Here is a 10,475-nt window from a genome sequence, read left to right as displayed (position 1 = left end):
ATTATAGCCTTGTCCCCAACATAAACGTGATGATGAAAGGAAGGGTAACCGTGAGGCTACATAGATTGTGCATCACATTCACACACTGAGGGCAGAGGAAACCATGCAAGGCACCAACCTGCACATCAGGATCAATCAGGGGTTCAGAGTCTTGCTCAAGGACACTTCGACACTAACTCTGGGGGAGCCCACAGGGATCGAACTGGCAACCTTGTGGTCGCCACCCAGCCGCTCCACCCCTGAGCCACGGCCACCCCAGGGATAAGGTTAGGTTTAGGCATAGTTTTACAGAGGTTACGTTTAGGAATAAGGTTATAGTTTTATTTTAAACACATCCCCACTATATGATCATTCATACACATTAACCCAGTATTATCTTTTTATTTTAGTATTAAATACATCCATGACACATGTTTATTAATAATGCACTTCAACCTGTGTTATCACAACATATTAATCTATCTAAACTGGCGTTCAGTGACCTGTTGCTGCTGTTATTTTTCTGTTCTTATTTCCTCCATAAAACAACGTTCAGCTGGGACAAAGACACACTTCAAGTCAGTCACAAAAACAACACAGCATGGCCAACGTTTCCACTTCAGGAGTTGCCAGCTCTCTTTTCACACCCCCTGCCCTCAGGTAAGAGACTCTGGGGCTGTAGTTTGCACGTATATCATTAGGTTCCCAAGTTGCATCGTTACCAAGTAGGCCGGTGGCCGACTGTGACGGGCACGTACAGGTCTAGTTGAGTTAATGTCAGGGTGGCAACTATAGCCGCAATTTGAACATTGACTGACAGCACATATATATATCAGTAGTCATGACTATGCCACGCTTTCAAACATGTTTTGGGTCACCTTATCTACTCGGGGTTGTGTGTTTCTTCACACCAGACAGTTTTTTTAAGTTCCTTGATTGATTCAGAAATGAGATTGAGTTATTTCATATTAATTTAATCACCCCACCCCACATACATTCTGGGACTGAGATCAGATCATCTGCTGGTTTCGTGTGAAGCATGTTGTTGAGTTCCCCCTCCCCACCACAGGGGGGTGCTTTGGTAGATCTCCTGACCAAGTAATGGTGAAAGTTGTGAAAGTAATGGTGTTGTTTGTTGGGTTTTGGTTTAGTCCTGTATTTATATATAATTTGAATGGAAATTAAAGAGTTTACTTAACACATGCATAGTTGCATACACTTTCCTTAATGAAAAATGGCTGCAGCACTCTCTTGTTCACCAGCATGTCAGTGTTTTCACTGATTAGAACGAATGATGTCATACCACATCATTCATTAGAACACCGTTTCAATTATTTCACCATCATAGTTTTCATATTTAACTCCCTGTGATCTTATGGTGATCCAGGTCAATGTAACAGTAAATATATGTATTTAATATAACATGTACAGCATATTTAATACTGGGTTTATTATAGACAGTTGTGGAATAAAACTAAACAGTTATTAATCAACGTTTATTTGTATAAATTATAGTGGCTTTCAAAGCAATGCAGTTACAAATTGTTTTCCAGATTACATCAAATGAATGTCACTGTAAATCAGTTTTGTAAGTAAATAAACAGATGAACAAACACAACCAATGGGAATAGAAAGAAAGAAAGAAAGAAAAACAATAGAGAAACCATAACGATGTGAAATATTGATGAAATTAAACGATGTTGTAATTTTAAGATAACTATTTCTAATAATAGTGTGCTATATCATTGGTGATGTACAGTAATTAATTTCTGAATATGTCCTTGATCCTTCCTGGCTGTTATTCCATGTTTGACAACATTGAACTTTGGCTCGCACTGATTGGTCAGCTGCTGTATAACCCTCTAGGCCAGGGGTGGGCAACAGGCGGCCCGCGGGCCAAAACTGGCCCCCTCAGAAATAATATCTGGCCGGTGAGATAATTTGGAGAATATATATATATATATATATATTTTTTTTTAAATCAGACAGACAGACTCACATAATGGCTATTAAGTCCAAATAGAGAAACACTCCCCACCTGAAGAAGGTTTATTAAACTATAATATAATATACTGATACTCCATGTTGAGAGTGACAGAGCAGGGAGAGCAACTGGCATGATGGGGGGTGAAAACTGTCTTAATGATATTCCTCTAATTTGGCCTTTTTAACGTCAATTTAGACTAAAAAAAATATGTTATTGTGCAACATGTTTTTCTTCCTCACACTGTAAACAGTAAGTGACCACTGAACGTACTGTGGTGATTTTCATTGTCAAATATCCTATGACCAGGCGCTAGAATCATACAGACTACATCCCCAGCCACCAGCAGCAGTGAGGCTCCATTGGATGGGTTAACAGAACCGCTAGATTGACTTTCCCAGGCATAAACTACAGCCTCGTGGTAGTTTTTAACCAGTTTAGCTGCAATGGGAGCCCATCCTCCATGACCATGGAGGAAGAAACTGAACTGGTAGACGCCTCGAACTGCTGCAGTGAAGATGCCTGCGTTTGGATAATACTTTGATTTAGTTTGACTTTTCACTTTCTGTCTTGTATAACCAAAATAATATATGTAACCGTTTACAGATTAAAATTATCTTTTTATGCATTATTTACAATTCACCATACCTGTGTTTGGATTATATCCATTACCAACATTAGTGAGGACACGTCTGTATTTCAGGGTAGTCTCAATATTGTTAGGTCCTATGTTTCCTGTGTTTCCAAGAGAGGCTGAGAAAGCCACTCGTCTGTCTGTAAATTAAACACACAACATGTAACAGGATAAATAATCATTCCTGCAGGTTATTATCAGCTCTACAGTATGTACAGTATGAACACGGAAGTATATTTGTGTTCCTCAGACCTTCATTGTGCTTCTGTAGAACGTGCACCTCATGCTGTGTGGCATTGGATCTGGCTTCAATGGTTTCAACAGAAGCTTCAATGGTTTCAACAGAAGCTGAGAATGAAATGCAACGTTAAAACATCATCACGTCATGTTGAAAAACACTTCAAATATGAATGTTTTTGTCATACACACACACACACACACACACACACACACACACACACACACACACACACACACACACACACCTTTAATCAGACGTTCGCTGTCTGTGAGTCTCTCCATCGCTGCTAGAAGCTCCTGCTGTGTTTGGCGTAGCTCCTGCTGGGTTGAACTTTGCTCCTTCTGTGTCTGTTGCAGGTCAACTTGCAGCGCTGTCATCAGGACAGTGATGTTAGAAAACACGTACAGTATGTAAAAAAGAATATTTTATGTAATCAATATTAACATGGATATGTCGATACCTTTGACCAGACTCTCGCTGTCCTGCAGTCTGTCCACGGCAGCTTTCAGCTCCTGCTGGGTGTGTTGCAGCTCAACGCGCTGCTCTGTCATCATGGCAGCGGTCATCTCTCTCAGCACAGCATGCATGTCAGGCTGGGAGGTCTCTTGGCTGATCCTTTCTGCTCCGTTAACAAGCTGCTCTTTCAAGCTCAGCTCATCCACGGCGTCTCCCCGTATTTCCTCGGCACACGACAGACAGCACAGTAACAACAAGGCCACACATGACAGCATTGTGGCTCCGTATGTGGATGCAGTCGTTCTGAAGCTCTTCATTCTGCTGTTTGGAGTTGCTGTCTCTGTTGGCCAGTTTAAATACATCACCAACTATATGATCATTAATACACATTAACCCAGTATTATCTGAACTTCTGATTAATCTTATCTAAACTTGCGTTCAGTGACCTGTTGCTGCTGTTATTTTTCTGTTCTTATTTCCTCCATAAAACAAAGATCACTGGGGACAAAGACACACTTCAAGTCGGTCACAAAAACAATGCATTTGTGAAGTCGTGTCACTTCAAAGAAGTCAAGTATGAATGTGACATTTGTTGAAAAGTGAAAAAGCTTTTGAATGTTAAGCTTGACATTATAGCCTTGTCCCCAACATAAACGTCATGATGAAAGGAAGGGTAACCGTGAGGCTACATAGATTGTGCATCACATTCACACACTGAGGGCAGAGGAAACCATGCAAGGCACCAACCTGCACATCAGGATCAATCAGGGGTTCAGAGTCTTGCTCAAGGACACTTCGACACTAACTCTGGGGGAGCCCACAGGGATCGAACTGGCAACCTTGTGGTCGCCACCCAGCCGCTCCACCCCTGAGCCACGGCCACCCCAGGGATAAGGTTAGGTTTAGGCATAGTTTTACAGAGGTTACGTTTAGGAATAAGGTTATAGTTTTATTTTAAACACATCCCCACTATATGATCATTCATACACATTAACCCAGTATTATCTTTTTATTTTAGTATTAAATACAACCATGACACATGTTTATTAATAATGCACTTCAACCTGTGTTATCACAACATATTAATCTATCTAAACTGGCGTTCAGTGACCTGTTGCTGCTGTTATTTTTCTGTTCTTATTTCCTCCATAAAACAAAGTTCAGCTGAGACAAAGACACACTTCAAGTCAGTCACAAAAACAACACAGCATGGACAACGTTTCCACTTCATGAGTTGCCAGCTCTCTTTTCACACCCCCTGGCCTCAGGTAAGAGACTCTGGGGCTGTATTTTGCACGTCTATGACAACGTATATCATTAGGATCCCAAGTTGCATCGTTCCCAAGTAGGCCGGTGGCCGACTGCGACGGGCACGTACAGGTCTAGTTGAGTTAATGTCAGGGTGGCAACTATAGCCGCAATTTGAACATTGACAGCACATATAAACATAGGATTTTCCGAAAACTGTCCTGGATTTAGAAGGCATTCGTCCTCTGGTGTAAATGGATTAATACAATCAGATAGGACGTCCAAAACAGAAGTCCTATCTGATTGTATTAATCCATTTACACCAGAGGACGAATGCCTTCTAAATCCAGGACAGTTTTCGGAAAATCCTATATGTTTCTATGTCAGTCGTTCTCAAACATTTTCACGTCAAGGACCCCCAATAATAGGCCTATATGTAATTGGCTGCCGACCCCCATCTGAAAATATGTTGTTCCAGGGACCCTTCAGAAGCAAAGATTTGAGTTAAAAACGTTTGCTCTGAAAGAATATGATTCAAAGATTTTGCGCCACATGGTCACGATTAAAAAAACAATAGCAGATCTACAAACTCGTAGCACAGCACTCTGTGCCGTACTATGAGCTTGTAGATCTGCTAAAGAAATCCACCCCCCCCCCCCCCCCGGTCCGGCCTGTAACAAGATGTGTACATGCACGCACTACAGTGTGTGTGTGTGGGGGGCACACGACAGGCCAAGCACACTGCCCCTGCTCGATCATGATTGGAGGAAGGCCCCACTCTATCCTGCTTGGATGAAGGCTGGGCCACCTAGCCAAAAACTAAACCTATATGGTTATTTTTGGACTCCAGGGGTTAAATGGGGACAGGGAGGAACACACTGAGGGCAGAGGAAACCATGCAAGGCACCAACCTGCACATCAGGATCAATCAGGGGTTCAGAGTCTTGCTCAAGGACACTTCCACACTAACTCTGGGGGAGCCCACAGCGTTCGAACTGGAGTGGCTGTATTTTGCACGTCTATGACAACGTATTTCATTAGGTTCCCAAGTTGCATCGTTCCCAAGTAGGCCGGTGGCCGACTGCGACGGGCACGTACAGGTCTAGTTGAGTTAATGTCAGGGTGGCAACTATAGCCGCAATTTGAACATTGACAGCACATATAAATCCAAAACAGAAGTCCTATCCGATTGTATTAATCCATTTACACCAGAGGACGAATGCCTTCTAAATCCAGGACAGTTTTCGGAAAATCCTATATGTTTCTATGTCAGTCGTTCTCAAACATTTTCACGTCAAGGACCCCCCAATAATATATGTAATTGGCTGCCGACCCCCATCTGAAAATATGTTGTTCCAGGGACCCTTCAGAAGCAAAGATTTGAGTTAAAAACGTTTGCTCTGAAAGAATGTAATTCAAAGATTTTGCGCCACATGGTCACGATTAAAAAAACAATAGCAGATCTACAAGCTCGTAGCACAGCACTCTGTGCCGTACTATGAGCTTGTAGATCTGCTAAAGAAATCCACCCCCCCCCGGTCCGGCCTGTAACAAGATGTGTACATGCACGCACTACAGTGTGTGTGTGTGGGGGGGCACACGACAGGCCAAGCACACTGCCCCTGCTCGATCATGATTGGAGGAAGGCCCCACTCTATCCTGATTGGATGAAGGCTGGGCCACCTAGCCAAAAACTAAACCTATGGTTATTTTTGGACTCCAGGGGTTAAATGGGGACAGGGAGGAACTTAAGTGAAATCACTGAATAGAGGGTGAATGGGAAATCGAGTGGCAAAGTGCATTTAATGTCGCTTAACATAATTTAATGCAATCGGACAGGACTTTTCCGTTTGGATGAATGGGCTGTCGAGGCCAGAAAGTAGTTCCTTGCCACTCAGTAGGCGTTCCCAGCATAACTTCCGGTTATGACGTCACGTGCATACCCTCTACATACCTTTAAATGACGTAAAACTCACCATCATTGCGGCTGTAGGAAAAGCTTGACGTATCCTCTCTCTCTCTATCTGCAAAGTCTTTGTTTACAGAGCAGATGATTTGCTGACCTGAGATCTGAGGCATGTTCATTCATGTTTACAGAGCAGATGATTTGCTGACCTGAGATCTGAGGCGTGTTCATTCCTCAGCGTTTGGCAGTACAGGTCGTTGTGGCTCCTCTTCGTGTGTTGATGGAGGATGGTGGAGGAACAGGGATATATGGACATATATAAAGTCTCTGACGTAGTTCACCCGGCGGCCATTTTGCCTCAGGGCTACAGTACAGTATGTTCTATGCCAGCTCTAACTAAAACAGTCATAACTCGCTTATTTGCTTAATTTTGTTTTTTATAGGAACCTCATATAAAATCATATCAGTATGCAGACGTTTATAACAAACCAAACCGTTTGAAAATCGGTTGAACATTTAGCATTTAAAAGTACAGGCCCCATAGAATGCACTATAGCAACGTTGCTCTCCAATACGTGGCGGCCATCTTGCTTTCTTACCAGTATATCTATGATATGGACACTCAAACAGGAGACCTGATTTGTATTACTATGAATTTGAATCACAATAAGCAACACGTGAACATAGATCACCATTTAATCAATATTCATTTATTCAAACTACATCAATAATAATAATAATAATAATGTTAATAATGAACACCAGTAGAATATACAACCCCATATTTAACTTAATCATAATGCAAACGTCTCATTTATTCTCTCTCCTGTCGGTCACACAGGTGTGATAAATGATTCTGGGACAGGAGGTTAGTTGGTGTGTTGCGTCTCTTATTATTAGTTAGGAATGACCGCGTGAGCCGCGTGAATGACCGCGTGAGCCTCCCCAAGACCTGGGGAGCACAGAGGTGCCCTGGGCACCGCCATGCTGTGGGCACCTTGCCTGGGCACCACCATGTGGGCACCTTGCCTGGGCACTGCCATGCGGGTGCCTTGCCTGGGCAGCACCATGTGGGCACCTTGCTTGGGCACTGCAATGCTGGTGCCTTGCCTGGGCGCTGCCATGTGGGCACCTTGCCTGGGCACCACCATGTGGGCACCTTGCCTGGGCACCACCATGTGGGCACCTCACCTGGGCACCACCATGTGGGCACCTTGCCTGGGCACCGCCATGCTGTGGGTACCTTGCCTGGGCACCACCATGTGGGCACCTCGCCTGGGCACCACCATGTGGGCACCTTGCCTGGGCACCACCATGTGGGCACCTTGCCTGGGCACTGTCATGCGGGTGCCTTGCCTGGGCGCTGCCATGTGGGCACCTTGCCTGGGCACCACCATGTGGGCACCTTGCCTGGGCACTTCCATGTGGGCACCTTGCCCGGGCACTGCCACGCACTGGGCACCTACGTTTTCATGTCAATGACACCCAAAATGACACTAATTAGCCCCGCGAGGACCCCATTTGAAAAGATATGCCAGGGACCCCTCCACAAGAGGAGATGTTTACGGCTCTAGCAGTGATTCTCAACCCGTTTCATTTCAAGGACCCCATGCATTAGTCTACGGACCCCCAGGTCTCGTCGAAAATTAACTATAGGCGCATTAAATCTGCTTCACGTTTCAAAAGGACCTTCAAAATGTTTCATGTCTCTTAGAAGTGGTCAACATTCATCAAGGACGTCTAGTCTGTGAGCTCTTAACTTTTCCCGTCATTCCCCGGCTGCCAGTTGGACAAGAAAAAAAAACAACAAACAAGCAAAAACAAACAAGAAAAAAACGGATTCCTCTTTTTCGGTTCTGAATTATCTGCAACATCTCATTAATTAAGCCTTTGAATTCTGTGGAGCTGATCTAGAATCAGTGAGGGGGGGGGGGGGTTGTTTTGATTTAACCCATTCAGGATGGGATCCCCTTTTGGTGTTTTGAGCATTATGTTATACTTTAGCTGTTGAAAAATAGCAGGTGTACAAGCTCGAGCTTGCAGATCTGCTATATTTTGAAAAATCGTCAACATGTGGCGCAAATCTTTGAATATAATTATATATTCTTTCAGAGCGAACATTTTTAACTCAAATCTTTGCTTCATATTTTCAGATAGGGGTCCGCGGCCAAATTCAGATAATTCTGGGGCTCCTTGACATGAAAAAGGTTGAGCACCACCGATATAGAAACATACGTTTTTTTTCTCCAGAAAATACTTTTTTATTTCCTTCCAAAATGGGTTAAAAAAAAGGGGCGTTGAGATTTTTAAAAGCAACCTGTACTGTAACATAACAGCTTCTCTGCTCAGCGCTAAAGACAATCCATTTCAAGCTTGTTTTTTTTTTCTTTTCTTCTATTGTCTTTTTGCAACAACAGTCTTCTCTGTCTTGAGAGGCATCTCTCTTGCGGTGAGTCGGACGTCGAGGCCTCTTTTAAACCCCATATGTGACACATTTTGACCGAGGGGCTGCCATTGGATCTTTCATGTCATGTGAAAGCAGGGAATCATAGCTTCAAATTGACATATTGGTTGTTCAAGTTTGACCCACCAGTTCTGGATATATGGCTTATAGAGTAATGTCTTGCAGAGAAACGGCGAGTTGAGAAAACAGACTTGAAAGGTTCACTTCTGTGGTCAACATTATGCCTATAGCTACATGTTTAAGCATTTATTTCATATTTACATGTCTTCTGTGGACAAACATTACACCTAGCTACATGTTCAAGCATTTATTTAATGTTTTCATGTCGATTTCAGATCCTCTAGTATGTGAAGAGTCTGCCTGTGGCTATTAACTCGTTTTGGATAAAAAATATAAATAAATTCAGTTTTTTCTCCTCTGGTGCAAAGCTAAAGGTTGCAGGATGGCAGGCTCTCAGTCAAATCTGGTCACATGATGTATACTTACTCGGCTGGGGTTCCCCAGGGCTCTAGACTAGGTCCACTAGTGTTTCCTCTCTACATCCGTTTAGCCGGGAGAAATAGCCGATCTGCAAGCTCACAAACACACGCGGGGGGGGGGGGGGGGGGGGGGGGGGGGGGGGGCTGCGATGCATCGTTGAGATTGTGAGTTTGTAGGTCGACTAATCTTTGTTCACACATGGCGGTGGTGGCCATTTTGTGGCGCCAACAGATATAGAAAACCCATTCCTTTTTGTTCCCCCATATAGATTTATATGAATTATTTTAAGTCTGGAATCAAGCAATCCATAAAACATTTGGTTCTGTGTAAAAACATTTGTGAAACACAAAAAAGGGTATTTATATTGTGTGTGTGTGTGTGTATACAGCTCCATCTCACTGAATTAGAATATTTTGTAAAAGTTCATTTTCTTCTGTAATATAATTCAAAGAGTGAAACTTATATATACATACATACATATATTCTCAATTAATTGTGCATAAAGTGTATAGTAGTGTAAAGTATTTAAAACCGTTTTTTTATTTTTTTAAATCTTGATGATCATGGCATACAGCTCATGAAAATCAAAAAAACCTATCTCTATGAATTATAATATTTTACAACAAAAAATGATTTTTGGAGAGTCGAGAAATGTCGACCATCTGAAAAGTATATTAATGTATGCAGTTCATACTTGGTCTGGGCTACTTTTGCACACATTATTTCATCAATGGGGCGTGGCATGGAGGTGATCAGCCTGTGGCACTGTTGAGGTGTTATTATGGAAGCCCAGGTTTTCTTTAGTTTGTAAATTAATTTGTATTGTTTAGTCTCACCTTCAATACAACCTAGATTCTCTGTGGGGTTCAGGTCAGGCCAGTTGGCTGGTCAGTTAAGCACAGTATTACCATGGTCAGTACACCAGTTACTAGTAGTTTTAACACAGTAATACCATGGTCAGTACACCAGTTACTAGTAGTTTTAACACAGTAATACCATGGTCAGTACACCAGTTACTAGTAGTTTTAACACAGTAATACCATGGTCAGTACACCAGTTACTGCCAGTTGGCTGGTCAGTTAA

The 10,475-nt window shown here is 42.8% G+C and overlaps 1 long non-coding RNA gene across 1 annotated transcript; it reads right to left on the bottom strand.

The window, feature by feature from the left end:
• Window positions 1-7,130: 7,130 nt before the first annotated feature.
• Window positions 7,131-10,459, bottom strand: LOC308325893. The gene is made up of 2 exons (XR_013965073.1): window positions 7,594-10,459; window positions 7,131-7,445 (listed from the first exon to the last, which is right to left on the bottom strand). It is a non-coding gene; the product is annotated as an uncharacterized lncRNA (long non-coding RNA).
• Window positions 10,460-10,475: the final 16 nt, after the last annotated feature.

The sequence above is a fragment of the Protomyctophum bolini genome, assembly GCF_963924005.1.
Source record: "Protomyctophum bolini genome assembly, chromosome: 12".
Classification (NCBI taxonomy): domain Eukaryota; kingdom Metazoa; phylum Chordata; class Actinopteri; order Myctophiformes; family Myctophidae; genus Protomyctophum; species Protomyctophum bolini.
The sequence above is the reverse complement of the archived record's forward strand: the minus strand, read 5'-3'. Positions and strand labels throughout refer to the sequence as shown.